Raw genomic sequence first — 13,009 nt, forward strand, 5'->3', positions numbered from 1 at the left:
GGTGACCGCCACCATCCCCAAGCGCCACCCCCCGACCGCCACCCCCCGACCGCCACCAGCCGACCGCCACCAGCCGACCGCCACCAGGCGACCGCCACCAGCCGTTCGCGGTGTGCGCCTCCGGCGCCACCGGTCCCCAAGCACCATCCCCAAGCACCATCCCCGACCGCCACCCCCCGACCGCCACCCCCCGACCGCCACCAGCCGACCGCCACCAGCCGACCGCCACCAGCCGACCGCCACCAGCCGTTCGCGGTGTGCGCCTCCGGCGCCACCGGTCCCAAGCACCATCCCCAAGCACCATCCCCGACCGCCACCCCCCGACCGCCACCCCCCGACCGCCACCAGCCGACCGCCACCAGCCGACCGCCACCAGCCGTTCGCGGTGTGCGCCTCCGGCGCCACCGGTCCCAAGCACCATCCCCAAGCACCATCCCCGACCGCCACCCCCCGACCGCCACCCCCCGACCGCCACCCAGCGACCGCCACCCGCCGTTCGCGGTGTGCGCCGTTATCCGCCTCTCGGTGGTCCTTGCCGGGCTTGGGTCGGCGTCCGCTGTCGGTAGGTGACGGGACCATAACTGGCCCGCGGACCAGCCGGCGGGGCTCCATAGAAAGCTTACCCGCCTTCGCTGGTTCCCTGGTCGGCCACGAGTGGCGAGAATTCGGCCTCTTCGCCCGGAGCGCGGCTCAACTTCTGCGAAAATGCACTAAGTGCCAAAGCCCATTCATTTACAACGGCGTGTCCGCCAGAGGGCGCATTTCCCGCCGCGGACCGGCCGGCGGGGCTCGTCGGAGAGCGTGTCCACCTCTGGGTGGTTCCTGCCGGGCGTGGGTCGGCGTCCGCTGTCGGTACTTTACGGGACCACGTTCGGCCCGCGGACCAGCCGGCGGGGCTCTCTTGAAAGCTTACCCGCCTTCGCTGGTTCCCTGGTGGGCCACGAGTAGCGAGAATTCGGCCTCTTCGCCCGGAGCGCGGCTCAACTTCAGCGAAAATGCACTAAGTGCCAAACCCCATTCATTTACAACGGCGTGTCCGCCAGAGGGCGCGTTTCCCGCCGCGGACCGGCCGGCGGGGCTCGTCGGAGAGCGTGTCCGCCTCTCGGTGGTTCCTTGCCGGGCGTGGGTCGGCGTCCGCTGTCGGTAGGTGACGGGACCGTAATCGGCCCGCGGACCAGCCGGCGGGGCTCTCTTGAGAGCTTACCCGCCTTCGCTGGTTCCCTGGTCGGCCACGAGTAGCGAGAATTCGGCCTCTTCGCCCGGAGCGCGGCTCAACTTTTGCGAAAATGCACTAAGTGCCAAACCCCATTCATTTACAACGGCGTGTCCGCCAGAGGGCGCGTTTCCCGCCGCGGACCGGCCGGCGGGGCTCGTCGGAGAGCGTGTCCGCCTCTGGGTGGTCCTTGCCGGGCGTGGGTCGGCGTCCGCTGTCGGTAGGTGACGGGACCACGTTCGGCCCGCGGACCAGCCGGCGGGGCTCTCTTGAAAGCTTACCCGCCTTCGCTGGTTCCCTGGTCGGCCGCGAGTAGCGAGAATTCGGCCTCTTCGCCCGGAGCGCGGCTCAACTTATTCGAAAATGCACTAAGTGCCAAAGCCCATTCATTTACAACGGCGTGTCCGCCAGAGGGCGCATTTCCCGCCGCGGACCGGCCGGCGGGACCCGCTTGACTTCCTATCCGCCTTCGCTGGTTCCCACGTCGGCCAGAATTCCGGGCCGCGACCGGTAACTCGCGGGACCCTAAATGGCCCGCGGACCAGCCGGCGGGGCTCTCTTGAAAGCTTACCCGCCTTCGCTGGTTCCCCGGTCGGCCACGAGTAGCGATAATTCGGCCTCTTCGCCCGGAGCGCGGCTCAACTTTTGCGAAAATGCACTAAGTGCCAAAGCCCATTCATTTACAACGGCGTGTCCGCCAGAGGGCGCATTTCCCGCCGCGGACCGGCCGACGGGGCTCGTCGGAGAGCGTGTCCGCCTCTTGGTGGTTCTTAGCGGGCGTGGGTCGCCGTCCGCTGTCGGTACTTTACGGGACCACGTTCGGCCCGCGGACCAGCCGGCGGGACTCCATAGAAAGCTTACCCGCCTTCGCTGGTTCCCCGGTCGGCCACGAGTGGCGAGAATTCGGCCTCTTCACCTGGAGCGCGGAGCGACTTTTGCTAAAATTTTTCTAAGTGCCAAGAGCTCTCGCGCCGCGATGCGTCCGCCTCTGCTGGTTCCCCGGTCGGCCACGAGTAGCGATAATTCGGCCTCTTCACCTGGAGCCCGGAGCGACTTTAGCCATTTTTTTTCTAAGTGCCAAGGACTCTTGCGCCGCGATGCGTCCGCCTCTGCTGGTTCCCCGGTCGGCCACGAGTGGCGAGAATTCGGCCTCTTCACCTGGAGCACGGAGCGACTTTTGCCAATTTTTTTCTAAGTGCCAAGGGCTCTTGCGCCGCGATGCGTCCGCCTCTGCTGGTTCCACGGTCGGCCACGAGTGGCGAGAATTCGGCCTCTTCACCTGGAGCGCGGAGCGACTTTTGCCATTTTTTTTTCCTAAGTGCCAAGGGCTCTCGCGCCGCGATGCGTCCGCCTCTGCTGGTTCCCCGGTCGGCCGCGAGTGGCGAGGATTCGGCCTCTTCACCCGGAGCCCGGGCCGACTTCCGCCGATATGATCACATCATGATCCTATAGCAAGTGTCGTATAACCATAACATGATGTACAAAATAAATATATAAATATTAACATGACCTATAAACATTAAATATATAAATATTAACATCACCTATAAACATTAAATATATAAATATTAACATCACCTATAAACATTAAACATATAAATATTAACATCACCTATAAACATTATGAATACAATGTTTATAACCGAATGGTCATTTTGTATTATTTGGCTGTAAATGCGATCATATGTAGTATATATCATGTATTTATCCACGAACCGTTAAAGAGATGTCAAGTCAAGCTACCTTAAGAGAGTCATAGTTACTCCCGCCGTTTACCCGCCTCTGTGCGAGAGGTGGCGTATTTACCCGCCGTGTCCGCTGGAGGGAGGTATTTCCCCGTTACGACCTCCGGGAAGATCACCGGGACGCGGAGAACGCTTAGCCGGGGCGCTGGAAGCCTTTTTCGGCTTAGAAAGTGAGGTGGAAAGCACGCGGGGAACCGGCTGGGGGTGCTGTGGAAGTTCAGCGGGCCGCGCAAAACGTTTAGCCGGGGCTCTGGAAGCCTCGTTCGGCTTAAACAGTGAGGATGGGAGCACCCGGAGAACCGGCTGGAGGTGCTGTGGAAGCTCAGCGGGCCGCGTAAAACGCTTAGCCGGGGCTCTGGAAGCCTCCTCGGGCGTCAAGAGTGAGGAGGGAAGCACCCGTGGAACCGGCTGGAGGTGCTCCGGAAGCTCAGCGGGCCGCGTAAAACGCTTAGCCGGGGCTCTGGAAGCCTCCTCGGGGGTCAAGAGTTAGGAGAAAAAGCACCCCCGAGAACCGGCCGGGTCCTCCACGAACCGTGAAAAAGATGTCGAGCGCCGCTACCTTAAGAGAGTCATAGTTACTCCCGCCGTTTGGCCGAAGGTGTATTTACTCGCCGTGTCCGCTGGAGGGAGGTATTTCCCCGCTCCAACGTCACCGGCGGCTTCCGAACGTCTCCCCGAGCGCTCGGAAGTCCGCGCGGGGGGGAGAAGCGGGCCGTGCGAGGTACCGGGTGGAGCTGGACCGTCACCGGGTCCGCTCGTCGTGCGCGCCGGCCGCTGGAAGTCGCATAAAGCTCCGCGATCTCATCCGCGAAGCTTGTAAAGTGCAGATCCGCTGGGCTGGAGCTATTTTGGGCCACTTGGCGCGCGCGCACGGCCTCCCGGAGGTGCCGGGTGGAGTGCGCGAGCGCACCGGCCGCTGGAAGTCGGATGAAGCTCCGCGATCTCATCCGCGGAGCTTGTAAAGTGCAGATCCGGTCGGCCTGGAGCTATTTTCGGCCACTTGGCGCATGCGCACGGCCTCCCGGAGGTGCCGGGTGGAGTGCGCGAGCGCACCGGCCGCTGGAAGTCGCATAAAGCTCCGCGATCTCATCCGCGGTGCTTGTAAACAGCCGATCCGGTCGTCTTGGAGCTATTTTCGGCCACTTGGCGCGCGCGCACGGCCTCCCGGAGGTGCCGGGTGGAGTGCGCGAGCGCACCGGCCGCTGGAAGTCGCATAATGCTCCGCGATCTCATCCGCGGTGCTTGTAAACAGCCGATCCGGTCGTCTCGGAGCTATTTTCGGCCACTTGGCGCGCGCGCACGGCCTCCCGGAGGTGCCGGGTGGAGTGCGCGAGCGCACCGGCCGCTGGAAGTCGCATAATGCTCCGCGATCTCATCCGCGGTGCTTGTAAAGTGCAGATCCGCTGGGCTGGAGCTATTTTCGGCCACTTGGCCCGCGCGCACGGCCTCCCGGCTGTCCCGGTGGTCCCGGTCGCCTCCACGGACGGTTAAAAAAATCTCAAGTGAGCCTACCATAAGAGAGTGACAGTTACTCCCGCCGTTTGGCCGCTCAAAGTGTCATCGGACGCGGAGCAACGGGTGTGTGCGCTAAGTGCGAGAGGTGGCGTATTTACCCGCCGTGTCCGCTAGAGGGAGGTAATTCCCCGTTACGACCTCCGGGAAGATCAGCGGGACGCGTAAAACGCTTAGCCGGGGCTCTGGAAGCCTCCTCGGGCGTCAAGAGTGAGGAGCAAAGCATCGCGAGGACCGGCTGGAGGTGCTCCGGAAGTTCAGCGGGCCGCGTAAAACGCTTAGCCGAGGCTCTGGAAGCCTCCTCGGGCGTCAAGAGTTAGGAGGAAAGCCTCATTAGAACCGGCTGGAGGTGCTGTGGAAGTTCAGCGGGCCGCGTAAAACGCTTAGCCGAGGCTCTGGAAGCCTCCTCGGGCGTCTAGAGTTAGGAGGAAAGCCTCATGAGAACCGGCTGGAGGTGCTGTGGAAGCTCAGCGGGCCGCGTAAAACGTTTAGCCGGGGCTCTGGAAGCCTCGTTCGGATTAAACAGTGAGGAGGAAAGCACCCGGGGAACCGGCTGGAGGTGCTGTGGAAGCTCAGCGGGCTGCGTAAAACGCTTAGCCGGGGCTCTGGAAGCCTCCTCGGGCTTCAAGAGTTAGGAGGAAAGCCCCATGAGAACCGGCTGGAGGTGCGGTGGAAGCTCAGCGGGCCGCGTAAAACGCTTAGCCGGGGCTCTGGAAGCCTCGTTCGGCTTAAACAGTGAGGAGGAAAGCACCCGGGGAACCGGCTGGAGGTGCTTTGGAAGCTCATCGGCCAGCGGAAAACGCTTAGCCGGGGCTCTGGAAGCCTCCTCGGGCGTCGAGAGTTAGGAGAAAAAGCACCCCCGAGAACCGGCCGGGTCCTCCACGAACCGTGAAAAAGATGTCGAGTGCCGCTACCTTAAGAGAGTCATAGTTACTCCCGCCGTTTGGCCGAAGGTGTATTTACTCGCCGTGTCCGCTGGAGGGAGGTATTTCCCCGCTCCAACGTCACCGGCGGCTTCCGAACGTCTCCGCGAGCGCTCGGAAGTCCGCGCGGGGGGGAGAAGCGGGCCGTGCGAGGTACCGGGTGGAGCTGGACCGTCACCGGGTCCGCTCGTCGTGCGCGCCGGCCGCTGGAAGTCGAAAAAAGCTCCGCGATCTCATCCGCGGTGCTTGTAAACAGCCGATCCGCTGGGCTGGAGCTATTTCGGGCCACTTGGCGCGCGCGCACGGCCTCCCGGATGGTGCCGGGTGGAGTGCGCGAGCGCACCGGCCGCTGGAAGTCGCATAAAGCTCCGCGATCTCATCCGCGGAGCTTGTAAAGTGCAGATCCGCTGGGCTGGAGCTATTTTGGGCCACTTGGCGCGCGCGCACGGCCTCCCGGAGGTGCCGGGTGGAGTGCGCGAGCGCACCGGCCGCTGGAAGTCGCATAAAGCTCCGCGATCTCATCCGCGGTGCTTGTAAACAGCCGATCCGGTCGTCTTGGAGCTATTTTGGGCCACTTGGCGCGCGCGCACGGCCTCCCGGAGGTGCCGGGTGGAGTGCGCGAGCGCACCGGCCGCTGGAAGTCGCATAAAGCTCCGCGATCTCATCCGCGGTGCTTGTAAACAGCCGATCCGGTCGTCTTGGAGCTATTTTCGGCCACTTGGCGCGCGCGCACGGCCTCCCGGAGGTGCCGGGTGGAGTGCGCGAGCGCAGCGGCCGCTGGAAGTCGAATAAAGCTCCGCGATCTCATCCGCGGTGCTCGCAAACAGCCGATCCGGTCGGCCTGGAGCTATTTTCGGCCACTTGGCCCGCGCGCACGGCCTCCCGGCTGTCCCGGTGGTCCCGGTCGCCTCCGCGGACGGTTAAAAAAATCTCAAGTGAGCCTACCTTAAGAGAGTGATTGTTACTCCCGCCGTTTGGCCGCTCAAAGTGCCATCAGACGCGCAGCAACGCGAGTGTGCGCTAAGTGCGAGAGGTGGCGTATTTACCCGCCGTGTCCGCTAGAGGGAGGTAATTCCCCGTTACAAGCTCCGGGAAGATCAGCGGGACGCGGAGAACGCTTAGCCGGGGTGCTGGGAGCCTCGGGCGGCTCAGAAAGTGAGGAGGAATGCATCATGAGAACCGGCTGGAGGTGCTTTGGAAGTTCGGCGGGCCGCGTAAAACGCTTAGCCGGGGCTCTTGAAGCCTCGTTCGGCTTAAAGAGTGAGGAGGAATGCATCATGAGAACCGGCTGGAGGTGCTGTGGAAGTTCAGCGGGCCGCGTAAAACGCTTAGCCGGGGCTCTGGAAGCCTCGTTCGGCTTAGAAAGTGAGGAGGAATGCCTCATGAGAAGCGGCTGGAGGTGCTGTGGAAGCTCGGCGGGCCGCGTAAAACGCTTAGCCGGGGTGCTGGAAGCCTCCTCGGGCGTCAAGAGTGAGGAGGAAAGCACCCGTGGAACCGGCTGGAGGTGCTTTGGAAGCTCAGCGGCCAGCGGAAAACGCTTAGCCGGGGCTCTGGAAGCCTCCTCGGGGGTCAAGAGTTAGGAGAAAAAGCACCCCCGAGAACCGGCCGGGTCCTCCACGAACCGTGAAAAAGATGTCGAGCGCCGCTACCTTAAGAGAGTCATAGTTACTCCCGCCGTTTGGCCGAAGGTGTATTTACTCGCCGTGTCCGCTGGAGGGAGGTATTTCCCCGCTCCAACGTCACCGGCGGCTTCCGAACGTCTCCCCGAGCGCTCGGAAGTCCGCGCGGGGGGGAGAAGCGGGCCGTGCGAGGTACCGGGTGGAGCTGGACCGTCACCGGGTCCGCTCGTCGTGCGCGCCGGCCGCTGGAAGTCGCATAAAGCTCCGCGATCTCATCCGCGGAGCTTGTAAAGTGCAGATCCGCTGGGCTGGAGCTATTTTGGGCCACTTGGCGCGCGCGCACGGCCTCCCGGATGGTGCCGGGTGGAGTGCGCGAGCGCACCGGCCGCTGGAAGTCGCATAAAGCTCCGCGATCTCATCCGCGGTGCTTGTAAACAGCCGATCCGGTCGTCTTGGAGCTATTTTCGGCCACTTGGCGCGCGCGCACGGCCTCCCGGAGGTTCCGGGTGGAGTGCGTGAGCGCACCGGCCGCTGGAAGTCGAATGAAGCTCCGCGATCTCATCCGCGGTGCTCACAAACAGCCGATCCGGTCGGCTAGGAGCTATTTTCGGCCGCTTGCGCATGCGCACGGCCTCCCGGAGGTTCCGGGCGGCGTGCGTAAGCGCACCGGCCGCTGGAAGTCGAATAATGCTCCGCGATCTCATCCGCGGTGCTTACAACTAGCCGATCCGGTCGGCCTGGAGCTATTTTCGGCCACTTGGCCCGCGCGCACGGCCTCCCGGCTGTCCCGGTTGTCCCGGTAGCCTCCGCGGACGGTTAAAAAAATCTCAAGTGAGCCTACCTTAAGAGAGTGCCAGTTACTCCCGCATTTTGGCTACTCAAAGTGCCACCGGACGCGCAGCAACGCGAGTGTGCGCTAAGTGCGAGAGCTGGCGTATTTACTCGCCGTGTCCGCTGGAGGGAGCTAATTCCCCGTTACAAGCTCCGGGAAGATCACCGGGCCGCGTAAAACGCTTAGCCGGGGCTCTGGAAGCCTCGTTCGGCTTAAACAGTGAGGATGGGAGCACCCGGAGAACCGGCTGGAGGTGCTGTGGAGGCTCGGCGGGCCACGTAAAACGCTTAACCGGGGCTCTGGAAGCCTCGTTCGGCTTAAGAAGCGAGGAGGAATGCACCCGGAGAATGACATTTTGATATGATTTGACTATAAATGCGATCATATGTAGTATATATCACATATTTATCCACGAACCGTTCAAGAAAATGTCAAATGAGCCTAACTTAAGAGAGTGACTGTTACTCCCGCCGTTTGGCTTCTCAAAGTGCCATCAGACGCGCAGCAACGCGAGTGTGCGCTAAGTGCGAGAGGTGGCGTATTTACCCGCCGTGTCCGCTAGAGGGAGGTATTTCCCCGTTACAAGCTCCGGGAAGATCACCGGGACGCGGAGAACGCTTAGCCGGGGTGCTGGAAGCCTCCTCGGGCGTCAAGAGTGAGGAGGAAAGCACCCGGGGAACCGGCTGGAGGTGCTGTGGAAGCTCAGCGGGCTGCGTAAAACGCTTAGCCGGGGTGCTGGAAGTCTCCTCGGGCGTCAAGAGTGAAGAGGGAAGCACCCGTGGAACCGGCTGGAGGTGCTGTGGAAGTTCAGCGGGCCGCGCAAAACGCTTAGCCGGGGCTCTGGAAGCCTCGTTCGGCTTAAACAGTGAGGAGGGAAGCACCCGGGGAACCGGCTGGAGGTGCTCTGGAAGCTCAGCGGGCCGCGTAAAACGCTTAGCCGGGGCTCTGGAAGCCTCCTCGGGCGTCAAGAGTTAGGAGGAAAGCCTCATGAGAACCGGCTGGAGGTGCTGTGGAAGCTCAGCGGGCCGCGTAAAACGCTTAGCCGGGGCTCTGGAAGCCTCGTTCGGCTTAAACAGTGAGGAGGAAAGCACCCGGGGAACCGGCTGGAGGTGCTGTGGAAGTTCAGCGGGCCGCGTAAAACGCTTAGCCGGGGCTCTGGAAGCCTCGTTCGGCTTAAACAGTGAGGAGGAAAGCAGCCGGAGAACCGGCTGGAAGTGCTGTGGAGGCTCGGCGGGCCGCGTAAAATGCTTAACCGGGGTGCTGGAAGCCTCGGCCGGCTGGGAGAGTGAGAAGGAAAGCACCATGAGGACCGTCTGGAGGTCTTCTGGAAGCACAGCGGGCCGGGGAGAACGCTTAGCCGGGGTGCTGGAAGCCTGGGCCGGCTGGGAGAGTGAGAAGGAAAGCACCATGAGAACCGGCTGGAGGTCTTCTGGAAGATCAGCGGGCCGTGTAAGATGCTTAGCCGAGGTGCTGGAAGTCTAGTAAGGGTCTGCCATCTCGTCCAAGGTGCTTATAAAGTGCATATCCGCTCGGCTGGAGGTATTTCTTGCCACCCGGCGCGTGTGCACGGCCTCTGGGTGGTCCCTGGCCGGCGTGGATTCCGGGCCGCGACAGCTAACTTGCGGGACCATAAATGGCCCGCGGACCAGCCGGCGGGACCTCGGTGACCACCCATCCGCCTCGCGGTGGTCCCTGGCCGGGTAGAATTCCGGACCGCGATCGCTAACTCGCGGGACCGCAATTGGCCCGCGGACCAGCCGGCGGGACCTCGGTGACCACCCATCCGCCTCGCGGTGGTCCCTGGCCGGGTAGAATTCCGGACCGCGATCGCTAACTCGCGGGACCCTAAATGGCCCGCGGACCAGCCGGCGGGACCTCGGTGAAGACCCATCCGCCTCGCGGTGGTCCCTGGCCGGGTAGAATTCCGGACCGCGATCGGTACCTCGCGGGACCCTAAATGGCCCGCGGACCAGCCGGCGGGACCTCGGTGAGCACCCATCCGCCTCGCGGTGGTTCCCGGCCGGCTAGAATTCCGGACCGCGATCGCTAACTCGCGGGACCCTAAATGGCCCGCGGACCAGCCGGCGGGACCTCGGTGACCACCCATCCGCCTCGCGGTGGTCCCCGGCCGGGTAGAATTCCGGACCGCGATCGCTAACTCGCGGGACCCTAAATGGCCCGCGGACCAGCCGGCGGGACCTCGGTGAAGACCCATCCGCCTCGCGGTGGTCCCTGGCCGGGTAGAATTCCGGACCGCGATCGGTACCTCGCGGGACCCTAAATGGCCCGCGGACCAGCCGGCGGGACCTCGGTGAAGACCCATCCGCCTCGCGGTGGTCCCTGGCCGGGTAGAATTCCGGACCGCGATCGGTACCTCGCGGGACCCTAAATGGCCCGCGGACCAGCCGGCGGGACCTCGGTGAAGACCCATCCGCCTCGCGGTGGTCCCCGGCCGGGTAGAATTCCGGACCGCGATCGGTACCTCGCGGGACCCTAAATGGCCCGCGGACCAGCCGGCGGGACCCACTTGACTTCCTATCCGCCTTCGCTGGTTCCCAAGTCGGCTAGAATTCCGGACCGCGATCGCTAACTCGCGGGACCCTAAATGGCCCGCGGACCAGCCGGCGGGACCTCGGTGACCACCCATCCGCCTCGCGGTGGTCCCTGGCCGGCTAGAATTCCGGACCGCGATCGCTAACTCGCGGGACCCTAAATGGCCCGCGGACCAGCCGGCGGGACCTCGGTGACCACCCATCCGCCTTCGCTGGTTCCCAAGTCGGCTAGAATTCCGGACCGCGATCGCTAACTCGCGGGACCGCAATTGGCCCGCGGACCAGCCGGCGGGACCCACTTGACTTCCTATCCGCCTTCGCTGGTTCCCAAGTCGGCTAGAATTCCGGACCGCGATCGCTAACTCGCGGGACCCTAAATGGCCCGCGGACCAGCCGGCGGGACCTCGGTGACCACCCATCCGCCTCGCGGTGGTCCCTGGCCGGCTAGAATTCCGGACCGCGATCGCTAACTCGCGGGACCCTAAATGGCCCGCGGACCAGCCGGCGGGACCTCGGTGACCACCCATCCGCCTTCGCTGGTTCCCAAGTCGGCTAGAATTCCGGACCGCGATCGCTAACTCGCGGGACCGCAATTGGCCCGCGGACCAGCCGGCGGGACCCACTTGACTTCCTATCCGCCTTCGCTGGTTCCCAAGTCGGCTAGAATTCCGGACCGCGATCGCTAACTCGCGGGACCGCAATTGGCCCGCGGACCAGCCGGCGGGACCCGCTTGACTTCCTATCCGCATTCGCTGGTTCCCAAGTCGGCTAGAATTCCGGACCGCGATCGCTAACTCGCGGGACCGCAATTGGCCCGCGGACCAGCCGGCGGGACCCACTCCACTTCCTATCCGCCTTCGCTGGTTCCCAAGTCGGCCACAAATTACGATTATTCGGCCTCTCGCTCTGGAAGTCCCGCCAACTTGCGCGAAAATTTTCTAAGTGCCAGCGGCACTTGCTCGGAAAAGTGTCCGCCTCTTCTGGTTCCCTAGGTCGGCCGCCAAATGCGAAAAATCGGCCTCTACCCCGTTTGGGTACCAGGGGTAGGGTGCAGTACCAACTTTGGTCTTCAGGTGCGCCAGAGCGCGATGGTTGGTCCCACTAGTCAGCGTACTCATCGACGGTTTACTCCCCTTTCGCAAAATATAGTGGGCACGTATGTGCAGGACTGTTTATTTTTATTTTGAAAAATTTTCTAAGTGCCAGCGGACGCTGGCACACGACGTGTCCGAGCCACGATGGTGCCCAGGCCGGACAGCGACGGCGAAAAAGCCGATTCTGGAAGTTTCGAATATGCCAACGGCAAAAGCGGCGCGATGTGTCCGCCTCGGCTGGTTCTCCGGTCGGCCAGAAAAAGTGAAAATTCGGCCTCTCGCTCTGGAGGTCCGACGAACTTTGGCGAATATTTTCTAAGTGCCAACGGGTGTTACACCGTAATGTGTCCGACGCGGCTGGTTCCTCCGGTCGGCCAGAAAAAGTGAAAATTCGGCCTCTTCGCCTGGAAGTCCGGCCGACTTGGGCGAATATTTTCTAAGTGCCAACGGGTGTTGCGCCGAAATGTGTCCGACTCGGCTGGTTCCCCGAGTCGGCCCGAACGAGCGAAAATTCGGCCTCTTCGCCTGGAAGTCCGACGAACTTTGGCGAATATTTTCTAAGTGCCAACGGGTGTTCGGCCGTAATGTGTCCGACTCGGCTGGTTCCCCGAGTCGGCCCGAACGAGCGAAAATTCGGCCTCTTCGCCTGGAGGTCCAACGAACTTTGGCGAATATTTTCTAAGTGCCAACGGGTGTTACGCCGAAATGTGTCCGACTCGGCTGGTTCCTCCGGTCGGCCCGAACGAGCGAAAATTCGGCCTCTTCGCCTGGAAGTCCGGCCGACTTGGGCGAATATTTTCTAAGTGCCAACGGGTGTTACGCCGAAATGTGTCCGACTCGGCTGGTTCCCCGAGTCGGCCCGAACGAGCGAAAATTCGGCCTCTTCGCCTGGAAGTCCGGCCGACTTTGGCGAATATTTTCTAAGTGCCAACGGGTGTTCGGCCGTAATGTGTCCGACTCGGCTGGTTCCCCGAGTCGGCCAGAAAATGTGCAAATTCGGCCTCTTGCTCTGGAAGTCCTGCCAACTTGAGCGAATATTTTCTAAGTGCCAACGGGTGTTCGGCCGTAACGTGTCCGACTCGGCTGGTTCCCCGAGTCGGCCCGAACGAGCGAAAATTCGGCCTCTCGCTCTGGAAGTCCTGCCAACTTGAGCGAATATTTTCTAAGTGCCATCGGGTCTCTCCCGGAAAAGTGTCCGACTCGTCCGGTTCCCTAGTTCGGCCACATATTGTGAAAATTCGGCCTCTTGCTCTGGAAGTCCTGCCAACTTGAGCGAATATTTTCTAAGTGCCATCGGGTCTTGCCCGGAAAAGTGTCCGACTCGGCTGGTTCCCCGAGTCGGCCACGGAATGTGAAAATTCGGCCTCTTGCTCTGGAAGTCCTGCCAACTTGAGCGAATATTTTCTAAGTGCCATCGGGTCTTGCCCGGAAAAGTGTCCGACTCGGCTGGTTCCCCGAGTCGGCCCGAACGAGCGAAAATCCGGCCTCTCGCTCTGGAAGTCCTGCCAACTTGAGCGAA

Source organism: Syngnathus floridae, unplaced genomic scaffold, assembly GCF_059516105.1.
Source record: "Syngnathus floridae isolate MCC-2025c unplaced genomic scaffold, RoL_Sflo_1.0 HiC_scaffold_61, whole genome shotgun sequence".
NCBI classification, from domain to species: Eukaryota; Metazoa; Chordata; class Actinopteri; order Syngnathiformes; family Syngnathidae; genus Syngnathus; species Syngnathus floridae.